The 11,023-nt window shown below is 36.5% G+C and overlaps 1 pseudogene; it reads right to left on the bottom strand.

The window, feature by feature from the left end:
* Positions 1-9,366: 9,366 nt before the first annotated feature.
* On the bottom strand, positions 9,367-9,816 carry LOC102830643 (annotated as a pseudogene).
* Positions 9,817-11,023: the final 1,207 nt, after the last annotated feature.

Below are 11,023 nucleotides of genomic sequence, written 5' to 3'. Positions count from 1 at the left end.
AAAAAAAAAACAAAAAAACAGAGGGAATAGAAGCAAATATTGTTGAAAGATGATGCATAGAAGGGATTATAATCATTGCAGTGAAACAAAATACGATAGGATGAGTGCAAAATTGATGTTCTCCCATGTAAGCTATCACTCAATGCACAATAAAAGCTTAAAAAAAAAAAAATACAAAGTTCTTACTGTACATTCACATTTTACCTAATTTTGTATTTGACTATTTTCAAATGCTAAAATATCTGAATAGATTACCTGTGGTTCTTTTTAAAAGAACTGTACTTGTATATTTAATTTGTATGGTCGTGATATCTGTTATCAAGTGAGAAATGATCATTTTCACTGTAACATAAAAAACAGTAAGAATCAGGGAAATAAATTTTTGAGACAATAAAAGCATTAGAGTCTAATCTTATTAAGGACTTCTGGTAGGGTGCTGTAGGATCAGCACTGGACTTCAACATATATCTTTGAGATGTTTTTTTAATCTAAGTATTGCTTTACTTGGTAGTACACAATTGGGAGTCACTCTATCTTCCAAAGTCATCTTTAAAGAGTATTATGGATGGCAAACTCCATTTGTCATGGCTCAATGTCATCTCTCTTCCTTTGCATTTTGATTTCTCAATAACAAAGTCTACCTTCCTTTTTAAGTCTCTTTGTTCTTACATTATATGATAATTTTTCTTATCAACTATAAAGATTAGCTTTACAAAGTTCTATGAAACCTATAACAAAACACTCATTTTCAGTTAAAAAAAAAAATCAGATGCTAAGTTTGATAAGAAATGGAGTACACATTTTAAAAGCTGGCATATGACCAAGGAGCCCTTAAAAATTCATGCAATAGCTTGCATTGCCTTTCCCACACCTGCTTATTAGGGAAATTCCCTTGAGAGTGGAAGACTAACAACAACCTAAACCAGATCAGAGCTGTCACTATCTTTTAAACCAAAGAAGAAAGAAATACTGTAGGTATATCAGAGATTTAACTGACATTTACTCTTATCCCCTCTTCATAAATTTGGTAAAGACGATCTAAACTATATCTGGTAAAAGAATGAATGATTGGCTTTATCACGGACCATTTGCTGAGTCCTACACAGTGTCAAAGGTGTCTGGGATTTCTAGATCAATTTCAATCTTCAGAGTCCTTCTTGGAACAGACTTTTGGAAAAGAAGTTGTCTTGGTTCCTTCTTGCATTTTACCTCCAATCTCTTGAGTCAAAATGAATTCTCTAATACATCCATCTATTGGGAGAACATCTTAGCAATTCTTTGACATTCGCTCAATTTTTAAGTCATAGATGACCACAAAAGAAATCATGATCTGGCTCTGGAAATAAAGATAGAAATGAATGGTGGAAATTAGACAGAAATCAGGGACTGTGCTTAACTTCACAATGACTGTACTCTTTCCAGACTACTCATAGTCTGCCTTTCATGGCCCAGTAAATCCATTTGTGAGTTTGGAAAGGGGAACGAAATCTCAACTTCACTAACATGCTGTGATAATGCTGTGATTTAGCCAGATAACTTTCTATTTCAGTTAAATCTTGCTTAAATGTCCATAGCAACTCTACCTTCGCAAATAGAAACTAATTCTCAGATTATCGCCTTAGCTTGCATTTAGGTATCAACCCTGAAGGAGCCTTAAAAATTCTAATTAATGAAGCTAAAACGTTCCTCTGGTGTTACTATCATCTGCTGTAGTAACAAATGTAATAATTATTTAAAACCATTAGAAAACTCTGAAAATAGATAATGCATTTGGATCCAAGTATAAATCCTTAAAATTCAGTTACATTATGTTATTAAGATTTCCTAAAGGTCAAATAGAATTTAACCAAAAAACCTATAAGACTGTGACTATGCACAGTCTAAAGAAATAAAATGCCACATGAATACATATTAATAAAGTGATCATAAAAATCAGGCAAGAAGAATCAAATTTCAGTTTTAATCTTATTACTAGAATAAAAACTGTAGCTATGATGCAATAACCTAATAGACAACATTACTGTCTCTCCTTGATTCTTTTTGATAACTTCCTGATGTGGCACTATAGGATCAGCACTAGACAGCGAACCACAAGGTGAGCCTTTCAAACCCACGAGCTGCCCCTCAGAAACCCTATACAAGGTCACTATGAGTCAAACTGACTTAATGGCACTTAACAATAGCAAAGGAAACCTGGTGGATCAGTGGTTGAGAACTAGGCTACTAACCAAAATGTTGGCAATTTTAATTCACCTAGTGACTCTACTGTAAGAGAAATACCTAACAATTTGCTCCTGGGAAGGTTACAGCCAAGAAAACTCTATGAATCAGAATGAATTCAAGGTCACATAGCAACAGAACATTGTAATAGATACTTCTTTCATTCTGAGACTTTAGAATCCTCTTTTAGAGTTCCACTTTATTGTTGTTGTTAAGTGCCATTGAGTCACTTCTGACTCAGAGTGACCCAGTATAGGATTTCCAAGAAGGAGCTGGAGAGTTTGAACAATCAAGCTTTTGGTTAGTAGTCCAGTGCTTCTCCTACAGCATCACACCAGATTTCTACTTTGGGACTTAAATATACAGAATATTAGATATGAAATATGCTGATGGTTTCCAAATGGTTTCATTTTTATCCAAATGTTTGATTTATATATATTAATACAATCACAAATTTATCCTCTCCAAGCTAACCAAAAAAAAAAAAAAGCACAATTTCTCTAGATTTTCATTTTAAAGCCACCTACTTACATGTCTCTGAATCCTTTCCAAAGAATCTAAACCTGTTATAAGTTCTAGAAACAATCTTGTTGTATGTTAAGTAACAATGAGTTGGTTCCAACTCATGGATACCCTCTATAGGGTTTTTGAGGCTGTAAAACTTTGTGGGATCAGAAAGCCTTGTCTGTCTCACAATGAGCAACTGGAGGACTTGAACCACCAACCTACTGATTCACAGTCCAGTCCAGTGCTTATTATAGAGCCACCTTGCTACCTAGAAACAATTTTTTTGCTGTTTGTTGCCATTAAGTAGGTACAAACTCGCAGTGACCCTATGAACAACAGAATGAAACACTGCCTGATCCTGTGCCAATCGCACAATCATTATTACACTTAACACCATTGCTGCTTCCACGTTGGAGGTCTTCTTTTTTTTCTACAACCCATAACTTTATAAAACATGATGTTATTCTCCAGGTATTGGTACCTGCTGATAATATGCCTAAAGCATGAGAGACCAAGTCTGTCCTTATTGGCTTCCAAGAACATTCTGGCTGTACTTCTTCCAACACAGATTTGTTTGTTCTTTTGGCAGTCCATGGTACTTTTAATATTCTCCTCCAACACCTTAACTCAAATGCATCAATTCTTCTACAGTCTTCATTATTCATTATGCAAGTTTCATATGCATATGAGGTTATTGAAAATACCATGGCTTCAGTCAGGCTCACCTTAGTCCTCAAACTAACATCTTTGCTCTTCAACACTTTTAAAAGGTCTTGTGCAGCATATTTGCTTAATGCAATGCATCATTTGATTTCTTGACTGTTGCTTCCATAGTGTTGGTGATTGACTTGAGCAAAATAAAGTCTTTGACAACTTCAATCTTTTCTCCATAGATTATGGACTTTCTCCATAAATGGATTTTGTTTATTGGTCTATTTGTGAGGATTTTTTTTTCTTTCTTTATATTAAGATGCAATCCATACTGAAGGCTGTGGTCTTTGATCTTTATCAGTAAGTATTTTAAGTCATCTTCACTTTCAGCAAGCACAGTTATGTCATCTGCAAATCACAGGTTGCTAATGAGCGTTTCTCCAATCCTGATGCCACTTTCTTCTTCATATAATACTGTTTCTGAAATTGTTTGCTAAGCATACATACTGAATAAATATGGTGGAAGAATACAACCCTGGCGCACACCTTTCCTATTTTTAAAATATACAGTGTCCCCTTGTTCTGCTTGAATGACTGCCTCTTTTGGTCTATGTACAGGTTCCTCATGAGTACAATTAATTATTCCGAATACTCTTTCTCTGCAATGTTGTCCATAGCTTGCCATGATCAACACAATTAAAAGCCATTGAGTAGTCAATAAAGCACAGGTAAGCATCTTTCTGTTATTATTCTATGCTTTTAGCCAAGAACCATCTGACAACAGCAATGATATCACTCATTCCACATCCTCTTCTGAATCCAGCTTGATCATTTGAATTCCTTGTCAATGTTCTGTTGCATCTTTTTTTTTTTTTTAGCAAAATTTTACTTGCATGTGATATTAATGATATTGTCCAAACTAGAAATAATATTCCCATTAAAATTACTATTAAACAGTGCAGTGGAAAAAAGAGATCATTTGAATTAATGATTGAAGACTAAATGCAAAACATCTCAAAGCAATAGGATTATAATAGCTAAAGATATTTATACAGTTATTAACAACACTTCATAAAACATCCAAAAATACATATGGTTTTATTTATAAAGATTACTCCTTTAATTTATATTTTAAAAATGCCCATAATATTAAGCCTTGGCCATTTCTAATATTTCACACTGTTTTATTTCAAATTTTAAAAAGCCTTAAGGTATCAGATTACCAGCATCTCAGTGATCTTATCCTTCTTTAATATTTTACACCGTATATTTAAACCACCAATCTTATGTCAGTGTGTCATGCTGTAGTGGCTTGTATGTTGCTGTGATGCTGGAAGCTATGCCACTGGTATTTTAAATATTAACAGGGTCACTCATGATGGACAGGTTATGTCAGAGTTCCAGACTAAGATAGACAAATAAAAAGGAGTGGCAGAATAATTCTGACTACTTGGCCAGCAAAAACTTTATGAAAAGCAGTAGAACAGTGTCAGATATAGCACTGGAAGTTGAAAACACTATGAATTGTATCAGAATATTGTCAGAGTTAGGGTCAGAAGATGAAACCCTCAGTTTAGAAGCACTCAAAATGTGACTGCAGAAGAGCTGCCTCCTAAAAGTAGAGTTAACCATGATGACACAAATGGAGTAAAGCTTTTAGGATTTTCATTTGTTAATAAGGCACCACTCAAAATGAGTAAAAACAGCTGCTAAGATCCATTAGTAATTAGTGCAAGGAATGTATGAAGAATGACTCTAGATCCTGAGTGATTCTGTGTACAGCCAAAAAAACCCTACAAAAACCCAGAGGGAATGTAAGCAAATGTTGTTGAATGATGATACATGGATTGTAATCATTGCAATGAAATGAAATACAATAGGATGAATACAAAGCTGATATTCTCCCATGTTCACTCAATTCACAGTAAAAACTTAAAAAAAAAAAAAAGAACCTAGAAAAATTGGAAGTGATCAAAATGAAATGAAATGCAAAAAGAACAATATCCCAGGAATCAGTGAGGTGAAAGTATTGATATTTGCCATTTTTATTTGACTAACATGGTCTAATAAGCAAGAGCCATGGTGTGACCTTGTAGGATAAACACTGGACAAGGTCAGTTTGAACACAAGTTCCGTGCTTCAAACCCACCAGCCACTCCTCGGAAATCATATACAGGGTCAATATGAGTCAGATCTGACTGACAGCACTTAACAACAACTATGCCAGGAATGACAAATTCAAAAGGAATGACATAGTATTCGTCATCAAAAAGAATATTTCAAATGCTGTCTGTGATAGGATAATACCCACACACCTTACAAGGAAGATCAATAAATACCACTATTATTCAAATTGACACACCAACAGACAAAACAAGTGATAATGAAGTTGAAGAATTTTACCAGCTGTTTTAGTATGAAATGGATAAAACCTATAATCAAAATGTATTGATAATTACTGGTGATTGGAATGCAAAGTCTTAAAATGAACAGGAAGTGTAAATAGTTGGAAAATATGACCTTAGAGATAGACATTTTTCTGGAGATTGCATGATGGTAGGATTTTGTAACACCAATAACTTATTAATCACACATACTTTTATTAAAAAAACATAAAAGGCAGCTATATCCTTCACGAAACAGGGATACACAGAATCAAATTTACTGCGTTTATGGAAAGACATGGTATGAGAAATTCAATATCATAAGCCCAAACAAGACAGGGGCAGACTGAAAAAGACCATCAGTTGCTCATGTGCAAGTTCAGGCTGAAACTGAAGAAAATTAAAACAAGTCCACTAGAGCCAAAATATGACCTTGAATATGTTTTCTTGTTAGGTGCCATCGATTCAGTACCAACTCATAGTGACCTTTTGCACAGTAGAATGAAACACTGCCTGATCCTGGGCCAACCTCACTATCATTGCCACTCTTGATCCCATTAATACTGCCACTTTGCCAATCCATCTCATTCGGGGTCTTCCTCTTTTTCTCTGACCCTTCATGCTACCAAACATGATATCCCTTTCCAGTGACTGGACGCTTCTGACAATATGTCTGAAGTATGAGAGACGAAGTTTGGCCATTTTGGCCTCCAAGGAGCACTCTGGCTGTATTTCTTCCAACACAGATCTGTTGGTTCTTTTGGCAGCCAATGGAACTTTCAATATTCTCCTCCAACACCATAACTCAAATGCATTAATTCTTCCATTACCATCTTTATTCACTGTCCAGCTTTCACATGCATATGAGGTTATTGAAAATACCATGACTTGGGTCAGGTGCACCTTAGTCCTAAAGCTGACATCTTTAATCTTCAACTCTTTAAAAAGGTTTTGTGCAGCTGATTTGCCTAATGCAATATGTCGTTTGATTTCTTGACTGCTGCTACCATGAGTGTTGATAGTTGATCCAAGAAAAATGAAGCCCTTGACAACTTCAATCTTTTATCCATTGATAAGAATGTTGTTTATTGGTCCAGTGCTAAGAATTTTTGTTTTCTTTACATTGAGATGTAATCCATATTGAAGGCTATGGTCTTTGTTCTTCATCATTAAGTATCTTAAGTCTTCTTCACTTTCAGCAAGCAAGGTTGTATCATCTGCATATCGCAGGTTGTTAATGAGTCTTTCTCCAGTCCTGATGTCACATTTTTCTTCATATAACCCAGCTTCTTGGATTATTTGCTTAGCATACAGTTTGAATAAGTATGGTGAAAGAATACAACTCTGTCACACACTTTTCTTAATTTTAAACCATTCAGTGTTTCAGTGTTCCCTGTTCAGCTTGAACAACTGTCTCTTGGTCTATGTACAGTTTCCTCATGAGCACTATTAAGTGTTCTGTAATACTCATACTTCACAATGTTGTCCATAGCTTGCCATGATCCACACAAGCGAAAGCCTTTGTGTAGTCAATAAAGCACAGTTAAACATCTTTCTTGTATTCTCTGCTTTCAGCCAAGATGCATCTGATTTCAGCAATGATATTCCTCATTCCATGTCCTCTTCTGAATCTAGCTTGAACCTCTGGGAAGTTCTCTGTCAATGTATGCTTGCAGCCATTTGTGTATTATCTTTAGTAAAACTTCACTCTCATGGGATATGAAAGAGATTGTCTGATGAATTCCACATTCCGTTGGGTCATCTCTCTTTGGAACGGGCACAAATACGGATCTCTTCCAATCAGTTTGCCAGGTAGTTGTCTTATAAATTTTTTTGGCATAGTTAGTGCCTCCAGTGCTGCCTCACTTTCTTGAAAGATTTCAATTTTTATTCCATCAATTCCTGGTGCCTTGTTCTTTGCCAATTCCTTCAATGCACCTTGGACTTCTTCCCTCAGTATCATTGGCTCTTGGTCCTATGCTACCTCTTGAAATTATTGAAAATAAACCATTCCCTTTTAGTACAATGACCTTTTGTATTCCTTCCATCTTCTTTTGATGTTTTCTGCATCATTCAATAATTTGCTCCTAGAATCCTTCAATATTGAAAATCAAGGCTTGAATTTTTCTCTTTAGTTCCCCCAATTTGAGAAATGCTGAGCGTATTCTTCCCTTTTGGTTTTCTAATTCCATATCTTTGCACATTTCATTGTAATATTGGACCTTGTCTTCTTAAGCCAACCTTTGAAATTTCCTATTCAGCTCTTGTACTTCCTCCTTTCTTTCATTTGCTTTAGCATATCTACAATGGAGAGCAAGTTTCAGAGTCCCTTCTGACATCCATTTGATCTTTTTCTTCTTTCTTGTCTTCTTAATGACTTTTAGCTTTCTTCCTGTATGATGTTCTTGATGTCATTCCACAACTTTTCTGGTCTTTGGTCTTTAGTGTCTAATGTATAAAACCTGTTCTTCAGATGATCTCTAAATTCAGGAGGGATATATTTGCAGTCATATTTTGGCTCTTGTGGGGTTGTTTTCATTTTCTTCAGGTTCAGTCTGAATTTGCATATGAGCAATTGATGGTCTGTTCCACAGTCTGTCCCTGGCCTTGTTTTGGCTGATGATATGGAACTTTTCCAACATCTCTTTGTAGTCAATTTTATTTCTGTGTATTCCATCTGGTGAGGTCCATGTGTATAATTGTCTCTTATGCTGTTTAAAAAAGGTATTTGAAATGAACAAATTATTGGTTTTGCAGCACTCTATCATGCGAGCTCATCATTTCTATCACCAATGTCATGATTTCCAACTACTGATTCTTCCTCTTTGTTTCCTTTCTTTGCATTCCAAACACAAGTTATTATCAATATATCATGATTGCATATTTGATCAATTTCAGATTGAAGAAGTTGGTAGAATTCTTCTATTTCATCCTCACTGGCTTTAGTGGTTGGTGCACAAATTTGAGTAATAGTGGTATTAACTGGTGTTCCCTATAGGTGAATGGATATTATCCTATCACAGATAGCATTGTATCTCATGACTGATCTTGATATTTTTTTTGGCAATGAATGCAACACCATTCCTCTTTAATTTGTCATTCACGGCATAACAAATCATGTGGTAGTCAGATTCAAAATGGCCAACACCAGTACATTTCAGATCACTAATGCCTAAGATAGCAATGTTTATGTGTTCTAGTTCTTTTTTTTTTTGCCACCAATAGCAGTGTGCAGTTTTATTAACCATTCAAGTACAGTAGCATCTGGTAAAATTGGGACAAAACTTGGATTTAAAAGCATCTAAGTTTTAAAAGAAGCCACTACATATTCTTTACAAACATGTTTCCACAGAGCCAATACAATACTAGCCATTAACCCAGTACACCAAGCGTACTGAAGTAGAAAAGACGCAACAAGAAAAATAGCTACATTAGAAAGAGTTCAACACTTTAGAAAAAGAGTAAAACACTCTGTTTCTCCCCTTTAGCACCTAAAACAACATCATGCAGTCTGGATCTACCTATACAGTCCTACATCGACTTCTAGAATATTTGTCAGGAGGGAAAAAAAGAAAATGACACTGGCCAGTACAGTCTTTGGAAATTAGTCAGCTTCAGTCTCATCAGTAGGATCTTTGGATTCTTTGTTCTTCCACACTTCTTCAACGTGCTTGTCCTTTTCTTGCAAACGCTCCAGTTTGGCAGCCATTTGTGCCTCTTGGTTCTCTTTATTGGCTTCCATTTTGTGGGTCAGTTTCTCTTCCGCCATTTTACTGAAGTTGTTGTTCTCTTCTATTGCTTTCTGGAGCACTTCTTTCTCGTGCTCTTGTTTATCAGCAAGCTGCTTGAAGACCTCAGCTTCTTGGGACTTGCGTCTTTCTTCTGCAGCTTCTAATTTCTTCTGGATCTCCTCCAGGGAAAGATCCTCCTTCTTTGGAGGGGAGAGGGGAAATTCTGGGGCCAATTCTTTTGAATGAGGGCTGAGAATCAGCTCAAAGGCTTGGCCTGAGGCATGCTTCTCCAGTTCTGTCACCTAGATATCAGAAGAAGCCATGGTGAATAGGAGACAAGAGACTGGCAACATATTATGCAATCCACTGGTAAGGAGAGCTCTGCTTTGTCCGAGCCACCTGGCCACACTCTTCCAGTTCATTTTTGACAATTTCCAATATTCTTAGATTCATACTTCCTACATTTGACGTTCTGATTATTAATAGGTGTTTACAGCTGTTCCTCTTCATGTTGAGTTGTGCCCCATCAGCAAATGAAAGTCCCAACGGCTTTAGTCCCATGGGCTATTTACATCATTCATGTCATCACAGTTAACTCTACTTTGTGGAGAAAGCTCTTCCCCAGTCACGTCATATGTGCCTTCCAACCTGAGGGGCTCATTTTCCAGCACTATATCTGACAGCATTTCTCTGCTATTCGTAAGGTTTTCAGTGACTAAATATTTGCAAGTCGTTGTCTCTGCTTCTTTCATGTCTGTCTTTGTCTGGAAGCTCATTTGAAACCTGTCCATTGTGGGTGACCCTGCTGGTATTTACAATACCATGGCATAGCTTCCAGAATCACAACAACTCACAAGCCACCACAAACTGACAGATGAGTGGTGAGCCAGTTATGGTTATTGTTAAGTGCCATCGAGTCAATTCCAACCCATAGTGACTCTGTATAGGGTTTCCAAGGAGTGGCTGGTGAGCTTGAGCCACCAACATTGCAGTTCAAATGACTTTGTTGGCTGATGCATTAGCCCATAGTGCCACTAGGACTCGTAGTATGGAATACATTTGACTGTGTCCATGAGCAGCATGGTTTCGATTATGCTTCACTGCTTCTTGGTCTCTAAGCTTTCTCAATGATCAGTCTAAGTAGCGTCTAGTCTAAACTTGTGGCCTCTGGAACATGATATTTGATGGTATTTCTCACTGGTTAAAGAGCTCTGGTAGTGTAGTGGTTATGATTCAGGCTGCTAACCTCAAGGTTTGCAGTTTAAAATTACCAACTTCGGTGGGAGAAAGATGAGGCTTTCTGCTTCAGTAAAGATTGATAGCCTAGGAAACCCTATGCAGGGTTACTATGAATCGGAACCAACTCCAAAGCACATAACCACCATCACCACCACTCACTAGTTGTTCAATTCAGAGACTCTCCAACTTTGTGTGAAGAGATAACTGCCTTGAATTATCTAGGTTGAAGGTTGAAAGCATTGAAAATTCTGGTATAATGAGAGATTCATTATTTCCCTCTCTTAAATTGAA

This window comes from Chrysochloris asiatica, unplaced genomic scaffold (assembly GCF_000296735.1).
Source record: "Chrysochloris asiatica unplaced genomic scaffold, ChrAsi1.0 scaffold00155, whole genome shotgun sequence".
Classification (NCBI taxonomy): Eukaryota; Metazoa; Chordata; class Mammalia; order Afrosoricida; family Chrysochloridae; genus Chrysochloris; species Chrysochloris asiatica.
The sequence above is the reverse complement of the archived record's forward strand: the minus strand, read 5'-3'. Positions and strand labels throughout refer to the sequence as shown.